This window comes from Balaenoptera borealis, assembly GCF_965194805.1.
Source record: "Balaenoptera borealis genome assembly, chromosome: 5".
NCBI lineage: Eukaryota > Metazoa > Chordata > Mammalia > Artiodactyla > Balaenopteridae > Balaenoptera > Balaenoptera borealis.
In genome coordinates this window covers 29,131,585-29,156,173 of record NC_138862.1, presented here as the reverse complement: position 1 = coordinate 29,156,173, position 24,589 = coordinate 29,131,585, and the positions used below count along the sequence as shown (strand labels likewise).

At 38.7% G+C, this 24,589-nt stretch overlaps 1 protein-coding gene across 12 annotated transcripts in view; it reads right to left on the bottom strand.

Annotated features, from left to right (window-relative positions):
- The window catches only part of NRIP1 (nuclear receptor interacting protein 1), a 174,584-nt gene that overhangs the window by 137,213 nt on the left and 12,782 nt on the right, over positions 1 to 24,589 (bottom strand). For 2 of the 12 annotated variants that reach the window (XR_014244629.1, XR_014244630.1), the window contains one exon: positions 571 to 7,148. The exons of the other annotated variants lie outside the window; for them this stretch is intronic. The gene's annotated coding sequence lies outside the window, so the exon portion shown is untranslated. Of the gene's footprint in view, positions 1 to 570; positions 7,149 to 24,589 lie in introns of those variants that run through there. 12 annotated transcript variants of the gene reach the window in all.

Below are 24,589 nucleotides of genomic sequence, written 5' to 3'. Positions count from 1 at the left end.
AAAAAGTCTGCTGATATTTTTATTGAAATTGTATAAAATCTATAAATAATTTTGGGGAAATGGACATCTTAACAATACTGAGCTTTCCAATTCATGAATATGGTATTTATTTAGGTACATTAAAATTTCTTTCAGTAATGTTTTATAATTTGCTCATCCTTTGTTAGGTTTATTTCTAAATATTTAAGGGGTTTTGAGACTATTTAAATGGTATTTTTAAATTTCATTTTACAATTGTTAAAAATTAGAAAATATAGCTGCTTTTTGAATTTTGGACCTATATCTTAGAATTTGCTAAAGTCAGTTATTAGTTCTAGTAGTTATTATTTTGTATGTGTGGATTCCATGGAGTTTTATACACACATAATTACGCCACTTGTGATTAATGACAGATTCATTTCTTCCTTTTGAATCTTTATGTCTCATTTCTTTTTCTGGTCTTATTGTAGTAAATAAAATTTCTGGTCAGTGTGGAATAGAGGTGCTGACAGCCATACAAATATTTACTTACATATTTTCTCTTTCTGGTGCTCTTTGTTTTTTCTTGCAGATCCTGGCTTCCATGTGGTATAATTTCTCTTCAGTCCAAAGAACCTCTTTAAGCATTTTTTGTGGCACAGATATGCTACAGACAAACTCTAAACCTTTTTTCCCTCTGAAACTGTCTTTATTTCATCTTCATTTTTTAAGGTTACCTTTACATAATATGAATAATAGGCTGAAAAATTTTTTCTTTTAACATTTTAAAGATGTTGTTCTATTCTCCTCTAGCCTTTACTGTTTGTGATAGAGTGCTTATCATCATTCCCCTCTTTGCCATTGTCTTCTTTATTTGTCTGTTTTTAAAGTATTCTTTTATATTTGGTTTATGGTACTTTGTCTATAATGTACTAAATGGAAGATTTCTTTGTATGTACTCCACTTAAGATTTGTTGGGCTTCTTCGATGTTTTTCATTAATTTTGGAAAATTTTTGTTCATTTTCTTGTCATACATTTCTTCTGCCCCATTCTGTCTCTCCTCTCCTTAGACACCAATTACACATATGTTACATCATTTGATTTTGTTCCATTGATCTCAAGATACTCTACTCCATTATTTTCACTGTTTTATTTTTTTTCTCTGTGTGTTTCATTCTGGATAATTTCTACTGACCTATCTGTAAGTTCACTAATTCTTTTTTGTGCTCAGTCCAGTTGTAAATAAACCCATTAAATGAATTCTTCACTTCTTGTAACACATATTTCATTTCCATTAGACTTTACAAAAATGTCCATGTCTCTAATAAAATTCCTCATCTATTCACACATGTAATTCATCCTTTCCACATATTGATCATAACTAAAGTCTCTTTCTGATAATTCCAACACGTGGAACATCTTAGTATTTGCTTCTATTGACTATTTTCTCTCTTTAACATGGATTAGGTTTTCTTCTTTCATCACCTGCCTCATACTTTTTTATTGTATTTTGGACATAGCATGTAGAAAAACAGTAATGACTAAAGTAAAACATTATTTTTCCACAGAAAAATCATGCCCTTTCTTCTGCCAGAGGGCAAATTTGATGAGCTGGCTCAATCTAATCCAGTATCAAGCTGTGTTTAGACATTTTTTACAGGTTTATATTCAGTTCACCACTAACTTCAAATTATTTGATAATGGGATCAGGAATTTCCCTTCAGTTGTACTTGGGAATCTTACCACCAGTGACACTCTGGAGATTTCTTTGTAATTTTCATCCAGCCTCCAGTTTTCTGAACCATGGGCCATCTCTTTCTTGACTGATAGCCTTGTGACTAGATTTTTAGTCGTTGGGGAGTTCTCTTTGCATTTCTGCCAGAATTCCTAAATTTTAACCTTGGACCTACCAATGACTGATTGTCTGACTTGGGTGAACTTATTAAACTTTTTCTTCTCATTGCTAAAATAGAATAAGGATCACCACTCCCATGTTTATTAAGCAGAGGCCTAGCATTATAGAGCTAACATGCATTTAGGAGAAGCACAATATGTTCTGGTTGAACTGAATGTGAATGTCAAAGTCAGATTTGTGGTAGAAAATCAAATATTCTTTTTGGAGTGATCTGTCTTCATCAATAATAATTTTGAATCCAATAGTGTTGAATCAATTGTTAAACTAATTTTTCTACTATAGGTCCATTCCCTTAGAAATAAGAAAGTATTAAATCAGTCTGAGTTATTAAAAGAAACAATGGGAGTACCAAATCAAATTTTAAAAACTGTACGGACTCCAGAGATAATTTTATTATTTGCAATTTTCTAAAGACCTCTAGAACTTTAGAAGTTATGATATTTTCATGCAAAAACATGAAAGACACACAACATAGATATTTACAACCTGCTGCAAGAAAGAGGTAGATAGGAAGAGAGGGAAGGAGACTAATATGGAGTTAATATTCAGCATTACTTCATCAAACATCTGCAATGGCTTCTCATTTATTACTCTAGGATAATAGCCACATAGAGTAGCACAGGGAGTTTCTGTGCTCTCTGTCTGTAACTGCGGTTTAAAAAAAGAAGTTTGCATTGTTGAAATTAACCCATATCCACTGCCAAAAGTACATGATCCAGTGGCTAGCATGTAATGAAGCTATTTCTGAAAACTGTGTTGTAATTAAATGTCACAGTCTTACATATATTTCAGACAACTCAGCATTGAAGTCAAGTCAGGTCACCGATAGAAAGTTATTGGTCAATGATCCCATTAAGCAAGTTAAGGGATGCTCTATATTCAAAATAACTTCATCTTCTCTAAGGATAAAACCACCACATGATCCCAAAGGATGTCTCCTTGTCCTCATGAGAACTCCATTAAAAATTAATATATCAACCAATTACAATAAACTGTAAGGAGATTCACATTTATTGTGGGAAAATTTTATTATAATGAGAACATTGCTAGGAAAAATATCCCCAAATAGCAAGGTATAAGGTCAAAAAAAGTATTGAAAGAACCTTCTCTTCACCTTATTATCTCATGATAAGACCTAAGAAAATATTTGCAATGCAAGATAGCTTCTGATATACAATTTACCATGCCTGTATTTGTAAAGCCCTGTGCTAAAGGCCAGATAAACTCTTGAAGTGTTTCCCCTGAACTGGGGGGACATAAATTCACTTTTGTAAACTCTTCTTGTAAAGATGATTTCTGGTGTAGGATAAACTGAGCACACATTTATATTCTCCCTCTCACTCCAAATCACACAAGATAATGACAACCGAAAAAAGAAGTATTTTAAAAAGTACAAAAAGTAATTTTAAAAGTATAAAAAGGGGCTTCCCTGGTGGTGCAGTGGTTGGGAATCTGCCTGCCAATGCAGGGGACAGGGGTTCGAGCCCTGGTCTGGGAAGATCCCACATGCCGCGGAGCAACTGGGCCCGTGAGTCATAACTACTGAGCCTGTGCATCTGGAGCCTGTGCTCCGCAACAAGAGAGGCCGCGATAGTGAGAGGCCCGCACACCGTGATGAAGAGTGGCCCCCGCTTGCCACAACTAGAGAAAGCCCTCACACAGAAACGAAGACTCAACACAGCCAAAAATAAATAAATAAATTTATTTTTTTAAAAAAGTATAAAAAGTAAAATCAATGAACCACAAAGTTTTGGACTTTCTGAGCTATAGGAGCATATACAATCAGATCTTTAGCAAAACAAAACTGGAAGAAACTATTAGTTATAACATATGTAGGAGGTAAGGGGTTATAACATATGCTGTGGAGGTAAGAGGTTTGAAGATCTCTAAGCCTAGTATCAGTAATTCCAAGAATTAAAGGAAAACTCTGGAACATTTAGGAAGAATCTTAATTGGAGACCTGCATTTGGAGCAGTGGGCTAGTCAATTTCTTCCTTTCTCCTTCTTTTGTGCTATGTGGGCTTCAACAACTGGTTAAAGAAGAGTACTGGGGTTGGAGAGGTCTTATAGTGATCAGGTAGCTACTGATTTCGGGGAATGGTGGGTACTTTCACACTTGGAAGACAAGCTTCCATTCCAAATGCTTCCTCTATGCACTGGAGGTAGATTACAGAAATACAAAAGGCACAGGAATGGTGATTCTCAAAATCAAAGCTAAAGACAGCCAAGAAGCGCTAATCATTTTAAGAAAGTCCACAATATAAAAGCCAAGCAATAGCAAAAAGAATGAACACCCCCTAGAAAAACAGTTAATACAGCTAACAAAAAGATTTAGAATAAGTATATAGTTAGATCTGAAAGAACATTGCATCTATGAAAATATATTCCCTAGAGCTCTTAGAATAGAAACAAAACAGAAATGAAAAATTCATTAGGTAGGCAATAATAGCAGTAACACATACTATGTAGTGCATTAATGGGTTGAAAAATTGAGCTGAGACATTCTCACATGAAGCAAAACATATGGACCAAGGAGGAAAAATGTAAGTGTAGAGTTAACAGATATGAAGAGTATATCCAGAAATTCCAAAACCCGGATTATAGAAATTACAGAATGAGAGAAAAGAGAAAATGCAGAGAAATATATCATCAAATAAATAGCAACTGAAAATTTCTCAGGCCTGAAGAAAGCATGAATCTTCAAATTAAAAGTGCTAAGCTAGACTTTAAATGAGCCAAAACCCCTGAAAAATCAGCCTGCCATGAGCACAACTTCTCATGAGCATAATTCAATACTAGAAGGTAGAGATTACTACCTTCTAAATTAAAGGGGGGAATTATTTCAAACCTATAATTTACTCAGCCAAACTGGTATTTAAAGTAAAAGATAATATAAACAAATATTCAGAAAATCAAAGCCTGAGAGTGTTTACCAAGTTAAGCAATCCCTGAAAGAATTAGTTGAGAATATACACCAATAAATAAACAACGAATCACCCCCAAAAAGGCATTATGTATTCCAAATATACAAAAGAATAGCAGCAGATTCATAGTAACGCCTACATAATTGTCAATGGGCAGTGGAAAACCAAAAGCATAATAAACTCCAGTTAAACTCAATATGAAAGGCGGTAATAGTAATGAAGAAGAAGAAAATGAAAATGAGGTAAGATTCTTGCCCTGTTGGGGGAACAGATACAGATATTTTAAATCCTAAATGTCAATAGAAAAATACAAATTTTAAAAAATTTGTTTAAATTTTAAAAGTACGTATTAGAAGAATAGGATCTTTAGCTTCTCAATCACAATGGAAGAATATGGATCTTATAGAAAATACTGATTTGAAATTATCATGCTTTCAGTCTTCCTCTTGTGCATTTGAGGTTAATGCCAAATGAAATCATTTTCTGCCAAGGATGCACTACCTTTGCTGAAATGTTTTCTAGCTATTTGTCTATTCGTATATTATGTTACCATATATGCTACATCGTGTCACAATGCCAAGAATTTTCTGACAATTTACAACTCTCCAAAGCTAAAGGAGATTATTAGATCTGCTACACAGTACAGGCTGCCATGTGTCTTCAACTTTCTTCAAGCTAAGTTTATTCAGGGGCTCCACTGCAATGCACTTGAAAAAGCCCTAAAAAACTCCCAGGCCAGCCATTACTGGAGTATTGGGCTCTAGCAGAGTCATCTGGATTTTGCAAATGTCTGATTCATGCATTCTGGTATAAACTCTAATCTGAAAAACATTCCATGCTTGTTTAGATGACAAATGTGCACTGATATGTAGAAATTTGTCTTCCCTTAAATCCATTTAGACAAAATAAAAAGAAATTCAGAAAAGGACGATCACAGGTAATTTTATTAGCAACCCATCATAAAATGCAGCCATTTACAAAACTAGCTTGTCTCTCCTTAGTTGGTCCAATGAAGAGTCCTGGGGAGGGTGAGGCAAGGATAGACTTGAAAGAAAAACAAGATCCCTGGGGTACCCAGAGATAGTATTCATTTAAGTACATTGTACCTGGAGTCTTTTTGACACTATGACACACTTTAAGGTAATTTGTTTAAGTTTTGAGAGATGGTTGCTCTTTTACAGATGTGTGCTTTTGAAGTTATCATCAGACAATTATTGATATTTTAGTAAATTTAACTGTTAATTAGCTGAATAGGCACAGATATCATTCATACATACAATGTGAATAGCAAAACTATTTGTTCCAATTTCTCTATAACCTGCATTATCTTTTATGAAACCCATGTGAAATAAAAAACGAAAGCTCCCCAGTAGATTTAATCTAATACATCTGTAAAATCAGTTATGACTTGGTAGACATGTGTTGAAATCTACCTAACATTCAGTTCTAGCTATTCTTCTCCTATAAGGGCTTGACATTATTTAATTAAAATGGAAGATACTGAATTTGCAAGAATGAGCAGATACTCAGCTTTGTCAAACAGCACATAGAAAACCCCTGTAGTAGATTCCTCATGTATTGAATACAGTCCTTGAAAAAGAAGAGGCAAGATAAGAAAGAGAGTTATTGATATATCCAGCAAGACTCCCGGCCCCTGCATATGCCCAGACACTTACTCTACCAACAACAGCAAATGATTTCATCAGAAAACAAGAACATATAGAGTCAGTGCCTAACTGAATGGGGTGACATGGGTTCTTTGCTTAAGAACTGTAGGGGCTGGACGATCCAGCAATGTATCTCATACAGCACCAAACTTTGAGATTGCCTGCTATGTAGAGAAGGGAAGCAGAAAGTCTAGATTTAATAGCACCACACAAAATGCTTGAAAGACCTTGGTACTTTGGTTTTTAGGATTTGCGTGTTGGACTGTTTTTGGTTTTGATTTTTTTATGTATATATAAAGCAGAAAAACTATTTAAGGGCTACTAATTTGTGGGAGTAATCCAATTGTACACAGTAAACATTTGCTTTTTTTTTTAAATTAATTAATTAATTTATTTATTTTTGGCTGTGTTGGGTCTTCATTTCTGTGCGAGGACTTTCTCCAGTTGCGGCAAGCGGGACCCACTCTTCATCGCGGTGCGCGGGCCTCTCACTATCGCGGCCTCTCTTGTTGCGGAGCACAGGCTCCAGACGCGCAGGCTCAGTAGTTGTGGCTCACGGGTCTAGTTGCTCCACGGCATGTGGGATCTTCCCAGACCAGGGCTCGAACCCGTGTCCCCTGCATTGGCAGGCAGATTCTCAACCACTGCGCCTCCAGGGAAGCCCAACATTTGCTTTTTAAGAGCTGAAGGAAAGGTAATTGAGAAAAAAAAAAAATTACTTTGGAAGTCTCTACGTCATAGGACTTTTGTCTGAAACGCTGGGTCTGTCATGCATGCACAGACTCACACACACACACACACACACACACACACACACAAAACACAATGTTGCCTCGAAGGTATCTATTTGCAGCCCCAATCCATACTGCACAAATGTCGGTGTTTACTCTAAAAATAGCAAGTATTTAGATCTTACTATGTTCCAGACACTATTCTAAGTGATTTACGTATATTAATCATCACAAGAACTATATTATGATCCCCATCTTTTATGCAATCAAACTAAGGAGCAGAGGTGTTAAGTCATTCATTCAGGTTCACACAACCAGTAAGGGGAAAGCCAAGTTTTCAACTCAGAGGGTGGCCTACAGGGTCCACAATCTTCCCACTACATTCTACTATCCATCACTTGCTAAACTACTTCTCAGCATGATTGGGAAAGGACAAAATACATATTCCATAATTGTGTCCTCTGAGTAGTGGGCAAGAATGAAGACTGGGGTTTTCCCGTAATGGGAACCACTTCAGAGCCACAGTAGCAGCCATAATGGGGATTTTTACTTTGCTTCTTAGAGAAGGTGGGGACAGAGCAGCAGCTCTGCAATACTGGGACATGTCTGGACAGGATTCACATTATTTATGCTCGGTTGCATCACTAAAACAGGTTCTCAAAACAAGGTGGGTCTGTTCCAAGATCCATTTATGTTCTTATGTATTCATCTGATTTAATCTTGAAAATTGTATCTGTCTTGCTGGAAATTTAGCTAATTAACTTAAGAGATCCCCCCACGCTGCCCCCTTATCTTCTGCTCCCAACCAACTGTAACTCTGTGGTTGAGTGCGGAACATAGAAGGTTGAAAAACCTGCCTTCTCTCCCTGACTCTGCTACTGCATAACCTAGGTCAAGTCGTTTAACAGTATTGTGCCTTGGTTTCATCATCTGTAAGTTGTAAGGATTTCTTCCAGATTTAAAACTCTGATATTCTAGCTCACTGCATCCTCTGTGGATATTTCCATAAATTTCATGAACATTTGAATAAAATAAGAAAAAACTTCATGAGAAGAGGGGTCATGTCCATCTTAGTCACCAGTGCATATGCAGAACTTAGTACTTAGTTTTCAGTCTTTAAATATTTGTTGAATTTTTGGAAATGTAAGAATATTCCATATATGTAATAATCAAAAACAAAAGTAAAAATCAAGTATCTCAGGAAAAAGCCCTACATTTGGATCAGTAAATGGGGAATGGCCAGAAGTATTTAATTCACAATTTGACGCATTCTCTAAGAAAGATCTGATGAGGTTCAGGCCATGCTATCCCAGAATATGGTACCTTGGCATGTTGGATATTTTAAGCTGAAGGAGTTTGAGAAAATGGCAGAAGCAGAAAGGTCAACTCTGACCTGCCCTGTTTGCCCTTCTTCCCTGAAACAGGTCATAAAACTCCCACGTGAAATGTACCCTCTCTGTACCAAGAGGAAGGAAGACATTCTAATCACCAGAAACAGGGAATTGGGGGGCAGAGAAATCTACACAAACAAACCTTGTTAAACTAACCCTTATCTTCCTAGTTACTTCTTCATCATTTACTACTCCTAACCCAAATTCCTGTCTTGCCGATTCTTCACAAATTTATTGTTTCTGTGTCTAAAAGATCCTGCTCTGGTCACTTCTTTGAGTCTTCATTGTCTTGTAAAGACTCCCATATACAGGTAAAAATTCAATAAAATGTGTATGCTTTCTCCTCTTAATCTGTCTTTATCAGTTTAATTTTCCCAGACCCAGTCAGGGACACTAAGAGGGGCAAGGAAAACTTCTTCCTCCCCTACAGGTCTAATAAGAGTGCTTCTTCTCAGAGATTTAACTTTTAAAAGCTTGCAAATACCTTTGCTTTCCTTGCAGTGTTTACTGAATTCATTATAGCCTGGGCGTTGCCAATAAATACATCTCATACACAAAGGAAAAGTGCTACATACATCACTGTCTTTACTCTTATAGTCCAAGCTCACAAAATACAATGGAAAACTAAAATGCTATGTAGACTTACACACTGTTATTTCAACAATCACCCTTGTCCCACGAGTACCTACACTCCGTAGCACCTCACCTAGTTTGATTTGCCAACGTTAAACTTGGGCACACACATCACACACATACGCTTAATGTAATTATTATCTTGGGAACCCCCAGATGACCAATGATGGAATGCTATGAAATCTTCTACGCTGTTCTGCAAAGTTTCTAGATCAAACCTAAGCAACTATTACTGATTTTTAGCAGATATTTTGAACCTGAAATTATTAACTCGAATTCTCCCTCTTTTATCCATATTTTGCCCCCAAAAATGTTATTAGCACTAAAAGTTTCATTTAGGTTCGGTCAAATTAGTTTTAGAAAAACAACAAGAGAGAACTGTATTGTTAGTTTTACACTGTTCTGATCATTTATGAATTGCTCCTAGATAAATGAAGTCTTATGGCTGTCAAATTCTCCCACCTACCCTTGTGCTGATGGGATTAAAAGGGAATAATGGTATAACTTCTTAAAAATAAATAAACACTTGTTTGACTTGCCTGCTGTGTTTCCATTCCATGTCAGATGAAATATTTTTCAGTAACCGAATGTTAAATTTCCATGCAATTGACTTAGATTAGAAATGAGAATTTTATATTTAGTGATATTTATTTTTGCTGTTAATGTGTATTTATTATCCTAGAGTTGATAGGGCTTAACAACTTTCACTCAAATCCGTTAGAAAATCTTGTCTCCACCTGAAAATATACTCAGAAGAAGAAGAAAACATCTCCGACTTGCACTTCTGTTGCTACCATCCTAATACAAGCAAGAATAATTTTTCTACTGGATTACCATAAGGGTCTCCTAACCTGTCTCCTGGTTTCCATCCTTGCTTTCCCCTACATCTACTTTTAACAGAGCAGATCAGGTAATCTTGTTAAATGAAGGTCAGGCCACATTATAATTCTGCACAAAATCTTCAAATGGCTACTCATTCCACCCAGAAAAAAGGTGAAGTCCTTACAATGACCACAAGATTCTGCAAGATCCACCACTCTCTCCCATCGCTCACTTCACTCAGCTACACGTGGTGCCCTTGTGGTTCTTGGGGTGGACCGGGCTTGCTCCTGCCTTAGAATCATTGCCCTGGTCAGAGCCAGTGTCTGAACTGCTCTTCCCCGAGATAACCACAAGACTAATCTCTCCCTCCTTCAAGTCGCTGCTCAAATGTCACTTTCTCAAACTCCTACTATCCTGTTTGCAACTGCATCTGACCCCTAAATCTGGACTTCTGTTACTGAACCAAACTTGGGTCCACTTGCCTGCGGGCAATAAAGCCAATCTATTGACACTGCCTTGTGGTGAAGGAAAGTGCAACGATTATTGTAAAGCACCATAAAAGTAGTGAGTGCGGATAAAAACCAAACTCCCAGATGGGTTTCAGGAAAGCACTTTCAAAGGCCAGGTGAGAGAGGGGAGTCTCAGGATATGTGATCAGCTTGTGCACAGTTCTCTGCTTGGTTGATGGTGAGGTAACAGGGTGATGTCACAGGGGTTAACATTAGTAATCCTCAGGCTCCAGTAGGCCTCGGGGCTATGTGCTCATGGTCATCAAGTAGTTATGTCTTCCATCTGTGAAACAACTCAGGAAATGTGCATCAGATACTGTTATCTAGATACATCAGAGAGGAGCTAAAGCAGAGAATATGGGGGGTGGGAGGGGGAGGTGGTCTGTCCCGGGAAGGCCCATAGGGTCCTGCTCCGTTACACTTCCAAGTCCACATATACTGTGCTTTCTTTTCACCATAACACTTAGCATTTTCTAATATTGTATATAATTTTCTTATTTATTATGGGTATTGCTAATTTTCTGTCACTTTTCCCCTACTGCAATGTAAACTCTTGTGAGGATGAGAACTTTTTATGCTTTGTGTATTAATATATTTCATGTACTGTGTTTGGGATATTATAGGTACTTCATAAATATTTGTTGAATGAATAAATGAATTTGAAATTCTAATCATTAATTAAAATTTTCTTACAAGAAAAACCCCAGGGGTAAGTTGATGTCATTCGTTTTGTCATTTAACAAGATCAGGGCCCTAATTCTCTGAGATTTCCTTGATCTTTCCCTTGTCTTGGTTGCCTTGTAGTTGCAGAATAGTTGCTGCAGTCGTAGTTACTGCTGCTCTTCCAGGCATCTTATCTGTGGTCAAGGCAGAAAGAAAGACAAAGGAAAAAGGACAGCTCTCCCCAAGAGAATAAAAGCTTTCTTTCCTGTAATCTCACCTATAGACTTCCACTGGCTTAAATCTCGCTGGCCAGAACTGGGTCATAGGGGCTTCCCTGGTGGGGCAATGGTTGAGAATCTGCCTGCCAATGCAGGGGACACGGGTTCGAGCCCTGGTCTGGGAAGATCCCACATGCCGCAGAGCAACTGGACCCGTGAGCCACAATTACTGAGCCTGCGCGTCTGGAGCCTGTGCTCCGCAACAAGAGAGGCCGCGATGGCGAGAGGCCCATGCACCGCGATGAGGAGTGGCCCCCGCTTGCCCCAACTAGAGAAAGCCCTCGCACAGAAACGAAGACCCAACACAGCCAAATATAAATAAATAAATAAATAATAAAGGAATTCCTTTTTAAAAAAAAAGAACTGGGTCATAGGGTCAGGTTCAGCTGTAGGGAACCTGAGAAAGGGTTACAGGATTTCCATAACTGATTTAGACCAATCATGAATCACCAGCTTTAGATGAGAACATAGCTAGTGGATCCAGTAAGTTGTGCCCAGGGGGAAAGGATATTGGGGAGGTAATGAAGACGCTGCCACAGTCCTGCTCTCATGAAACTTGCAGTTGACTTTCTGAGCCTAGCTAACACAGAGAGAAAATAAACTATGTAAAAGAAGACACAAAGTGTTTATTTCACTGAAGTTCAGAGAAAAGAAACAATTTACATGAGTTGATGAATTAATAAAGGTAACATAGAAGAGAGTTCTTGAGTTTGGATAGGAGAAAACAAATCAGGAAGACATGGGTTGAGAGTGGAGATGGGTTTGGGGAGTGAAAGGCAGAATATCAACTCTAGCATAAATATAACCTATCAGTTATACAGTAAAGTAAAATTATGGCAAAGTTTTACACCAGCCCTTAAGGAAACTTATACAGAAGAAAAGATACAGAGTAAACAAACCATATGTCACTTAATATCTCCTGAGAGGATTGGGGGCTGTTAGGGACACAGCTGAACACTAGTGATCTAATCCAATGTTTTCATTATAATCATGAAGAAACTGAGGCCCAGAGATGTTAATTGATTTTTCTAAGATCACATGGTAGCTTTAATGGCCAAGACAGGACCGGTACTGAGATCTTTCTATTCCATCACTACATTTCCCAAATTTCATTGTAGCATGAATAGCCTCCCTTGAAAAAATATCACCAAACAGCAATTTGTTATCACCAAATAACAGGATCCTTATTATTCTCATCCTGGCCTTCCTGTGTCCAACCGTAGCTGTGTTGCTAGTAAGTAACAAAAATTTGTTCAAAATTTGTTTCCAGTAAAGGAGAGTGCTGCAGAGACATGTATCAACAAAATCAGGAGGAAAATTGGATAAGAAAAGGTCAGTGTTTACACAACTGAGGATAGCTTTGACTGTGGACTGGACAGCTGTTAAATCCAGAGCTTTGTATCCCAGAAAAATACTCAATTATCAAAAAGGCATTCATTCATTCACCAGCTGCACATTAAGATTTTCTAATATTTAAAAGTCATAGAGGTCACCACGCTTAAAGAGATATTATTGAACGTTACTGTTCCTTCATAGAAATTGATTCTTTTACTATTTATTCAACTGTTCATTCAGCTGAACTCACTGAGGAGAACTGCACTGCAAATATTGAAACGGGGTCCCGTTGGAGGCTGAGTGAATCAGCATAAGTAGGCAGGGAGCTCTGCAGCCACAAGGCTGAAAACAAACACCCTGAATAAAGAGCCCGATTTCACATCCAGGACACCAGCCTCAAGCAGTTTCATTATCAACAAGTCTTTCCAAGTTCATTGTTTGTGCTCAAGACATATAAACGTCCCGTTTTAAACTTCACAACAATAACAAAATGTACTAAGAAACTAGTGAAGGGAGAGGGAAGAAAACTTCTAGGCTGAAGCACTAGGAAATGAAGTCACCACCCAGTTTTCCTTCCTGACCTCGGGCAAATGATTGACTTTGGAACTGACAATGGCCGGCTTAGAGCTATTCAGAGTGTCAAGTGCCTCCTGGTTTCATGTCACTGAACATGTAACAAAGAACAGGAAAAGAGAGACTGGGGTAATGGGGGAAAGGTACATATCAAATTACATCTTGAAATCTCAATCTTTCCCAAACAAATGTAAACGCTTAGGTACATCTGAATCGTTCATTCTGAAAACCCAACAGAGCCTTTCCTGAGCAAGTAGGACAGATTAAAGCAACAATAACTCCGGCTTTGCTCAACTGATTTTTCTAGATTGAGCTAACAAAACTGGTCTTGCAGAAACCTGCCCTTGCTTCCTTTCACCTACAGAATTAAAATGTCCCTCTTGGTTATAATGCTGCAGAACCACAACAGAATAGCCTGAGAAATCCTGGTAGGGAAGAGGCATCGCGAGCTGAAAGGTCTGAGTTAGGACTACATGTTGGCTGGCTTTGTTTATAGCATTATGATAATTTTCACAATGAGCTAATCACCTGCCAAAGGGCATCATCACTGTGTCTGTGCCACATCATCACGTTGTTACCAATCCACTCAGTCATCACGTAATTACAGAACTAAAGGTCTCAGGTTTCCTTCAGTTGTATTCACTTATCTATTCACTGGTTTGATTGCTTACTCACTCTTCTTCCGCCAGTTAGCTACCCAACCAACTTTTATGAGTGGGACAGGCAGGCATGATCTAACTGATGGAGATGTGAAAGGCAAGACACATTGCACAACCACATAGTACCTGCCCTTCCAGGTATGGAAATGGAGATGTTGGGGCAGAATGGACTGACTGAAGCTTTGCCTGGGAGAGTTGAGAAGCCTCCACTGGATCACTGTCTTTGAGAAGTGATGGAGGGGAAGATAAGAACTGACCAGGAAGAAAGGGCGTTCCAAGCAGAAGGAACGATAGGTATAAAGGCAAATAAACATGGATAGTCTTGGTATGCTTGGGGAAGGGTGGAAAAGTTCAATATGCTTGGAAAGAAAGCATAGGTAGGGATGAAAGGGAAGGGATAAAGAGCCACCAGGGAGTTGGAGGAAATGAGACTAGAAAAACAGGTCACTGTCCAAACTGCTTTTCCACTTACTGGTTTCTCAGCCCACTGTGATATGGCCTCAACCCCACCACTCCTCTGAAAGTACAGTTGTCAAGGTCACCAATGCCCTTCTTATGACTGAATACTTAGGTCATTCTCAGGCCTCATTTTGCTCACCATTTTTGCCAGTAGTGTACCAAAGGCTGGAGAGTAAGAGTGGTCAACTCTGAGTACAGGCAATAAGGGGGTGCCTTGTCTATAAAGAATTTAAAAACAATAATAAAAACTGATAAGTTTGGTCATTTTATATTACCACAAGGTACCAGCAATTGATCAACAAAATACTCCTCCCCCTACTTTATAGCACAGGGAACTATATTCAATATCTTGTAATATTCTAATGGAAAAGAATAGATATTTATATATACATATAACTAAATCACTTTGCTGTACACCAGAAACTAATACAACATTGTGAATCAGCTATGCTTCAATTAAAATTTAAAAAAAAATTTTTAAATAAATAAATTAATTTTTTAGAAAAGGATTAAAAAATACTCCTCCCCAAAACTCTTTTATTGATCTAAGTTCTAGGCAATTGCTATTACTTTTGCATTTTAATAATATATATTATTATTATATATGTATATTATAGTATGCTATATTATATGTATATACACATGCACAATTCAAATAAGCACCTTTTTATTACTTATCCTTTAACAAATATCATACTCTATCTGAAAGTTAATTTTAAGAGTCCACAGTTAAACAGTTCACCCCAGACACAGGCAGACTCATTTCAAGAGTAAATCCAGGGACTTCCCTGGTGGCGCAGTGGTTGAGAATCTGCCTGCCAATGCAGGGGACACGGGTTCGAGCTCTGGTCCAGGATGATCCCACATGCCGCAGAGCAGCTAAGCCCAAGTGCCACAACTACTGAGCCTGCGCTCTAGAGCCCGCGAGCCACAACTACTGAGCTCACGTGCCACAACTACTGAAGCCCGTGTGATTAGAGTCTGTGATCCGCAACAAGAGAAGCCACCACAATAAGCCCACGTACTGCAATGAAGAGTAGCCCCTGCTCGCCGCAGCTAGAGAAAGCCAGCGTGCAGCAACGAAGACCCAACGCAGCCAAAAATAAAATAAAAACATTAAAAAAAAAAAAAAGAGTAAATCCATAATGATTCAGAATCATTCAGGCTTGCTTTGGTCATTGTGTCTCCAACCCTACAGTACATGTATTCCTATGTTTAATCAGTAGATTCAAAACATACCAAGTCAACAGAGAGACTGTAAAGACAAAGAAATAGAAAGTGAGCTCATTCTGTCATTTTTACGTTAACACATGTTAGGAGTTTTTATTTGTATTTAAAATCGAAAACAGCAAAACAGAGTATGAACTTTGAGGTATTTTTTATTTGCTTGGCAAGTACAAACTTTAATTCATACATGAACTAGATTACTGAGTTTGAATAATATCTTTAAAACCGAAATTCATTTTTTAAATGGCGCTCATTTTAAAATTAAAGACCAAATCAAGAAGATGTTTATTGATTCTTACATGATGATGACTGAAATTTCACCATATGGAGGAGGGACTCTGCCCTGAGTATTAAATGCACTCGTTACTGATCAAGGCAACGTTCACCACACTATCTTTCGTTAAATACTCTTTTCTTTTGGTTTCCATGATACACAGTGTCCCAGTTTTTTCTCACCTAGTAGTCTCCTTTGCAGGATTTTCTTCTTCTCATCCCTTAAAGCACCATATTCTCAGGGTTCTGCCCCAGGAGGTCATCTCTTCTTAAACATACAAAGTGCCTTGGGCAATCTCTTCAGCTTCAAAGCCTTCAGTTATCAACTGCATGCTAACAACCACCCTCAAACCTATACCTTTGACCTAAATCTCTCCTGAAATAACTTGTTTATCCAAACTCTATGCTTAATATCTTCCCTTGAACAGAGCTTGGACATCTCCAATTCATTTGTCTGAAACTGAGCTTCATTAACTTCACCAGCGATTTGGTGAAGTCCGGAAAACCTTAATTTATCCTTCTCCTTTTTCACCCATGCCTACTCAATTACCAAGGCTGACAAATCTCTCTCCTAAATACCTCTTGTATCATCCACTTATCTGCTTCCTCACCATCACTACCATTCCCTGCGCCACCGTCACCTCTTGCCACGATAGCGCCAACAGCTGTCTTGTGCATTGTAGACCAAGAGCTCTCCCTAAAGGGAAAATTGGATCACATCACTAAACTGCTTAACATCATCTAACAAATTTCGTGTCTTTACTTTCAAGATCCATATAAAGAGGTCTCTTTCTACCTTCAGAACCTCAGCTCTCTGCCATTCTGATTTGATTTCAGTTATTTTAATGCTTTAAGTTCTCTCCTACCTCCAAACCACTGCTTATGCTATTTCCATCCTCTAAATTTCAAAGAAAATATCGTTTCCTCTATAAAGCCTGACTACTATTCAAGTTTGGGTTAGATGCTTTCCTACTGCACCCTATCACAGCACCAAGTCTGTCTCTCCTAGTTTTTAAACTACTTAGACTTCAATTTTTTTAAGAGCAGACACAGATCTGTCTTATTCCTCACTGTATTTCTAGGACCTTACACAGTGCTGTTATAGAGTGGGCACTAATAAATATTTTGTTAAATGAATGAATATATGCATGAGTCGCTTTTCCCCTCACAAGAATTTCTCTACACCATGGATCATGGCTGCTTTGTCTAAGGCTTACAGCATCAACTGCTCTATTTTGACTTATTTAAAATCCACCACGTGGGGATGGAATGCAGAACCTTCAACCAACATTAGAATTGCCCTTTCAATTTTAAATCTACTTATCAACAGAGATGGTCATTTTCAGTCTCTCTTGGTTCTGAGCTTCAGGGGAGAGTGTGTAGAGGGGATCTTTTCTGATTCCAGATGAAGAGATATACACAGAAACTACCAAAGTCAAGGCACTTCTTAAAGAAAAGGATGAAGCTTTCATCACTGGAGAGACCCAACTAAAGTCTAATGCCAAGGAAGAGAAGAAGAGGCCGAGTGAGATTTTCTAGCCAGCACGACCTTCCCTCCCTTCGTGTTTGTCTCAACAGCAGCAGCTGCCTATTGGTCCGGCGTTTACATGAAGATGAGAGGCAACTGGATGGATTCTCTGTCTCCATCCTGCCCCAGGCGGAGCTGAGAGCAGCAGGTAATAGGCACCTGGATGGGGCTCCCCACGGGCCGTCAGGGCTTCTAATCAGCTTCTCTCAGCCAGCAGATTTTGAACAGTGGGTATGTTCCAAATGTGTCAGGGCCTATTTTTCAAACATCACTGCAGATTCATTTGTTATGTCTTGCCTTTTTTTAGACCTTGACAACAAAGGGACATTTTTAACCAAGGAAGGGAAAGAGAGAAGCTAGTGTACACTGATGTCTTATGACATGCTAGGATCCACAGTGAGATTAACCTATTTCTTTGAGATCTTTGGGGCTCTATTATCTATGACTCCTTGTTATTTTCCATTCCAGGACTGCAATTATATCTCCAAAGGGGGAAGATTCAAACTATGCTTTCATGTTTATGTGCTCTGAATTCTGACATATTTCAAAGTGTTTACCTTAAGGTGGACTTTGAGGAAATACAGGGATCTCTACTCTGCTCCAGGTGTTTATGTGTGTGTGTGTGTGTGTGTGTGTGTCCAACTTAGAATATAAATAACACAAGCATGAGAATCTTTGCTTTATTACTCTCTAAAGGACAGTGAGTGCTTAATACTTGAATTTTCACACACACGTAAATAAAACTCCCAACGCTCTCTAATGTATTTTGTGCATGTTTACTGGAGCCTGCACCTACCCTAGGAAGACACTCGAGGAAGAGAATTTGGAGCATTAAAATGAACTCCTTTGTATTTCCCTTATTTCCTATGCAGCAACAGAATGATGTATAATTTTCCCAGAGCAGCTGTAACAAATCACCACAAACTTGGTGGCTTAAGGTAACAGTGATTTATTCTCTCACTGTTCTGGAGACCAGAAGTCCAAAATCGGTTTCACCGGGCCAAAATTAAGGTGTTAGCGGGGCCACAGTCCTTTCAGAGACTCTAGAGGAGACTCTTCCTTGCTCCTTCCGGCTCCTGGCGGCTCCTGGCGTGCCTTGGCTTGTGGCTGCGTCACTACTGCCTCCGTGGCCACATTGCCTTCTCTTCTTCTGTGTCCAATGTCCCCTTAGCCTCTCACTTGTAAGAACTCTTGTGATTGCATTTCACACCTGTCTGGATAATCTGCGATAATCTTTCCTTAAAAGCCTAAACTTAACCATATCTGCAAATCCCATTTTACCGTGTAAAGGAACATTCATAGGTTCCAGGGATTAGAATATGGCTATCCATATGGGGGTCATATTCAGCCTACCACAGGTGGTGCAGGCATCACCTTACTAAAAATGAATTTCTTCTGGGGTACAAGCCATTCAGGGGAAATCAAAGGTGAGAGGCACAAGCTGTGTGACAGCAAGAATCATTCTCAAAAAAAAAAAAAAAAATTTTATTCTGACTCTGATTCAGAAGTCAATGAGGAAATGGGTTGTTGACTTTGGAAAAGGATTGTGTGCCAAAATTTTGTGAGGCAGTTCTGTAAAGTTCAGATCTTAGAACACTTTTCTACAGAAATAATGAAGCTTAAGACAGTTTTGATTCTAGTGAGCCACAAAGAGCTAATTCAATGTAACCGAGGTACATCGAAGTTGTACCTTTTGTCTTCTTAAAACCTACTCTATGGAAATCATAAGAAAAGCAAAACTCAAAATGTATGTGCAAAGATGTTTTTGGCAACACTATGTATCATAGCATAAAAAAAGGTTTGGAGAGAGAACCTTAAATAAGCAACAATATAGAAAGGTTTTAATAAATTATAGAATATACACATAATGGAATGTCATTTAGCCATATTAAGTTGACGTAAAAATTGTTAGACATGAGAAAATGTGCATACGAAATTTAAGTGAACTGTCATGACAACATGTGTTTTGCTGTGAATCTATAATTTGGGCAGGGCTCGTTGGGGACAGCTTCTCTCTACTCCACTTGGCATCGGCTGTAGCAGCTCAGAGGCTGCAATCATCTGAGGGTTCACTTACTCATACGTCCAGCCATTGACGCTGTTGGTCAGAACACCTACACATAGGCTCTCCGTGTGACCTAGGCTTCCCCTCCTGGTTTCCAAGGGCCAGTGTCCTAAAAATGAGAGCCAGGCAGAAGCTGTATCACCTTTTATGACCTAGCCCTAGAAGCCATGCAACATCCCTTTCACCACATTCTGTTGATAGAGGCAGTTGCAAGCCCCAGCCAGTTACATGTGGAGGGAAAATAAGACTCTACGTGTTGATGGAGAGGCCAGGTTCTGGCACCAGAAAATATCTGGTGGCCACTTCTGGAAAATACAGTCTGCCACACAAGGACAGAGCATAATCCTGACAATGTTAAACACAAATACATAATTACTGGCAGATTGCAAGAAGGTAGTAATAGCATTTCATATTAATAGAGATAACTAATAGTATTTATGTCTTGGGGATAGAATTATAGGTGATTTTTGTGTTCTTCTTTGTGTACTTTTCTGAATTCCCCATAAATTTTATGAGTAAATATAATTGTTATGACTGAAAATATCGACATCCTTTTTAGAAAAGAGAATATGTGAATAGCACTTTACACAATATTTTCATGTGTAATACATCACGTGATCCTAGCAATAGTCCAGTGGGCAAGAGGTACTGAACAAATTTTCAGGCCCCAAATCTGAGACTAAGACAAATTCATGCTAGTTTTGGGGGGAGCTGAACTTCAAATTCTAGTCTTTTGATTCCAAAGTCTTGTTTTCCGCTGTACATAGTTTCCATGGTTTCTCCCTTAAAATGGGTTGGAAATTGCAGTTAATATACTTACAATCTAGGGGAGAATCTCTTCTGCTATTTTCTTGCCCTTCATTGCCACAGTGACAGAAGGATGATTCCTCCTCCCTCTTGATACCATCTCTTTTGCTCTAGAGGTAAGTGTTGGGAAGAGGTAAGATAAACCCTTGAGAAGCTTCTGAAAACGTGCAGGGAAAAAAGAATGGGGAATGCAGGAGTTTGGGATGGGGACTTGGGAGACTTCTCGTGCAGTGGGAAACATCAAGCAGGAGTACAGGGATGACTTTGGGTCCTGTTGCCTAGAGGCTCAAATAGAGCAGGTAGGGACTGGCCATGTCTTGATCTTTCCCACGGTGATGCTGAGACAAGATGCTTGAGAAAAAATGAAGCAGGGCTGACTTTCCCAAGGACATTAGTTTCCATAAGAAAGAGGAGAAGTTTCTGGGGATGGAGTAGTAAAGGAGTGAGTACTTAGTTCTAAGAGCTGATCATAAATAACTACAGGATTTTCATAAAGTGGGTGCTGGTAACCCAAATTCCCAGCAAATCTGGGAAAAGAAGGGTGTCTAGTTAGCTAAAGGATTCAAGAGCAATTAAATGGATTTGAAATGACCTCAACCAAAATTGTCTTCTCAGTTGAAATTTGTTTCAAGATGTGTTTAGGTTCAAATGGAATATCCACTTTTGGAAAGAGAAGAAAAGCTTTAATCATATAAACAAACTAAAATAATAAAACCAATAAATGTATATGGATATAGTTATGGTGCCTGGTTCTGACACCACGACTGAACATCTCTCTATTGTTACACGGAGCTTACGTGAAAAGCATTCATCCTCATTGGTTTTGAATCCATCAGTGTCAGCAGTGCCAACTCTCCAGCAGGTACTTGCCTTCACGCTCAACTCCATCATCTTCCTTAGAGTCAGCCTGTAGAGCTTGTGGCAAACCTAAGCTCTTTCCTTAGGATTAGTAGATATCATTTGCATCCTTAAGTTTTGTGAATTTTGTCTTCTAGTCCATAGTGTGACGAGGAAAGGCAAACATTAAGATATAATCAAATTAAATTTAGTGATCAAAAGAACATTGTTCTATGCTCAGGCAAATCCTATATTAAAAGTAGATATTACTGAATGTTCATCCATGCTTCTGGTTCTTCTTTTTCCAGGTATACCACATACATAGTTAAACTTCCTACCATCTTGAAGCTAAGCAGACCAGTGCTTTGGTTGGTGCAACGTGAGGAGGTGTTAAGTCTTTTAAATTTGGCGCTCAATTCACCGTGTTCTTTCCCCTCTGCCAAGGCAACCAGTGACACTCCGAGAGAGTGAAGGCACCACCACTCTGGATGAGCATGACCATGAGCAGAGCCCGCTGCCAACTCAAGTTGGACATGTAGCAAGAATATGAAATAAACCTTTGTGGTTTTCAGTCACTGAGAGTTTAGGGTTGTTTGATACTGCAACATAACGTAGCTTAACCTGGTTGGTACATCCAGTGAAACTGATGGGCTTGGAATTGATGATTAAGCATTTCTTAAGCACAGGAGTTGTGGGAAATTTGAATTATTGGGAAGGTCAGCTCTGACCTCTTAAAACACATACCAAAAAAGAAAAAGGAAGAAAGAAAAATGAAAAAAATTATATAAAAATATATCAGAAATAATAAAAATCCCAATTTTTAAAAATTTTAATAAAAGAAAAAATTTGAAAAATGTCCACATAAAAGCCCTCACAGCAGGTCTATTCATAACTGTCGAAACCTGAAAGCCACCAAGATGTCCTTCAATAGGTAAATGGATAAACAAAATGTGATATATATACATACAATAGAATATCATTCAGGGATGAAATGAACTTAAGCTACAAAGGGACATAAACCTTAAAACTGTATTGCTAAGTGAAAGAAGCCAATCTGAAAAGACTACATACTATATGGTTCCAGTTATATGACATTTTGGAAAGGGAAAAACTATGGAGACAAAGTGATCAGTGGTTGCCAAGCCCTGCAAAGAGGTGGGAGTGAGCGCAGGAGTGCATGGGAGGGATGAATAGGTAGAATTTAGGGAATTTTTAGGGCAGTGAAACTGCGATGATACTCAAATTGTGGGTACTTGTAATTATACATTTGTCAAAACCCATAGAGTATATAATACAAAGAATGAACTTTGTATTAAAAATACAAAGTCCAATACAAAGTCCAATATAAACCAAGGACTTTAGTTAAAATAATGTATCAATATTGGTTCATCAATTGTAACAAATGTACAGCACTAATACAAGGTGTTAATAATAAGGGAAACAGAGGGGGTAGTAGTGTGGAGGTGTATGGTGGAGCTCTGTTCTTTCTGCTCAATTTTTCTATAAACCTGAAACTGCTCAAAAAATTAATTAAAAAAAAAAAGCATAAGAAAAAAAACAAAGAATAATTTTCCTGAGTTAAATATCAAAGAGCATTTAAATGATTACAAATTGAATATGTAAGTGGTGGCCGTTTGTTGCATTGAGTTTGGTCTGTTGAGTTCAATTGTGGAGCATTTGATGGCAGGAAGAGTTATGAATCGGAATATTATCCAAGAGAGGACGGGAAAAAAAATTAAATGAAATTCTTGGAAAAAAGAAAATAGATTTAAGTAAATTATGTTTAATAGGAGGTAAGAAAAGAGTCTTTCAAAAGAGCACGCGATTTAGTCCTCAGGGCCAGAAATGTGTCATCCTATGGGTAGAAATAATGCTGCAGCGCAACATTGCTTAAGTAGGTTACCCTGGAGGAATGTGGCTTTGAGTCCATTTATTTGTTGATGAGAAATAAGGTAAGTAGGAGGGACCCACTTTGGGAATGGCAGCATGAGGAGCTCTGCAAACCCGTTCTCCAGCAAAACAACGTAACTGGTAAAATTATTTTTAAAAAATACTCTGAAAAATTTCCTACAGGAACACATCAAATGAGGAACATTATGTAAGAAAATCTCTTAAATCTTGCTAAGAACGTTTGAGCCATGACCTACTCCTTCTCCCTCACCGCAGCTTAGTGTGATGGAAGATCCACTCAAGCTGGGTGTGGCCGAGAAAATGAGGACCCCTCTCCCCAGCTTCAGTTAAGGGTGTCAATATCTCCTTGGAGGGGCCAGGTGACCAGCATTTCTCATCCTCTGCAAAACTCTGGGTTACAGAGGCTACTGTCGACTGAAAAAAAAAAAGCATAACCTAAACATTGAAAATTATGTTTTATTCAGTGGACTTCTTGGGGACTCAAGCCCAGGAAGCAGCCTCTCAGCTCTGAGGAACTGCTCCGAAGAGGTAAGGGATGAGCCGGGATATATAGGAGTTTTTGCAAAAAAAAAAAATCCAGGGAGTCAGAACATCAAAAGATTACTTACTATTAATTAAAGAAAAACCAGACATCTCAAGTTAATGCATTCAGTGTTTTTCTATGTACGGGAACATGCAAGAATCTGGGGTCATTGAAATCATTCCTTTGATATGCACCTGATTATCTAGGCCCAGCATCCTGTTTTTCTCCCTCCTGAATCCCCTCAGGGTGCACAGTCCGCTGCAGTGGCTGTGGCTTGATGGCTGTAACATCCTTTGTTTACTGATATGGCAGGTGACATTTTTTGTCAACACTACCTTCCAGGTGAGTGCCACTGAAAGTCAAGGGCTTTCTTCCTCTACCGAGCTTCTTCTCTAAGGGTAGACGATCTATCTTAAATGTGGCAGGGAAGAATAAGGGGCTTTGATTGCCCTAGGCCCAACTCATTCATAGGGTAGAGCTTCCCCACTGGGAGTGGTGAACTGAGAAGACCCAAAGCTATCATCCTCCCCCAGCACCCAATTCATAAAAACAGGGATGTTACTCGGAGAGAAACAGGTCACTATCTCTGTCTTTAGCAATGGAGCAGTGGCTCAGAAATTTTGACCAGAGGTTGAGACAAGCCATAAAAACGGAGAGCTCTGAAGCTCTCCCTTCATTTAGAACAGAGTGTGAGAAACTTCAAGCCTAAAATGTTCTTGAAAACAACAAAGATCTTGGTGGTAAGCAATTGAGAGGAGGCTGTTAGCTCTGAGAACAGTAAGCTAAGCCACAGGTCAGCTAGTTTACCAGAGGGAATCAGGAAAGGAGACAGCTAAGAAGAGTCCTCTGTGAACAGAACAAATCTCAAAGACCTGCCTCAAAAACCACACTTGCAAAAGG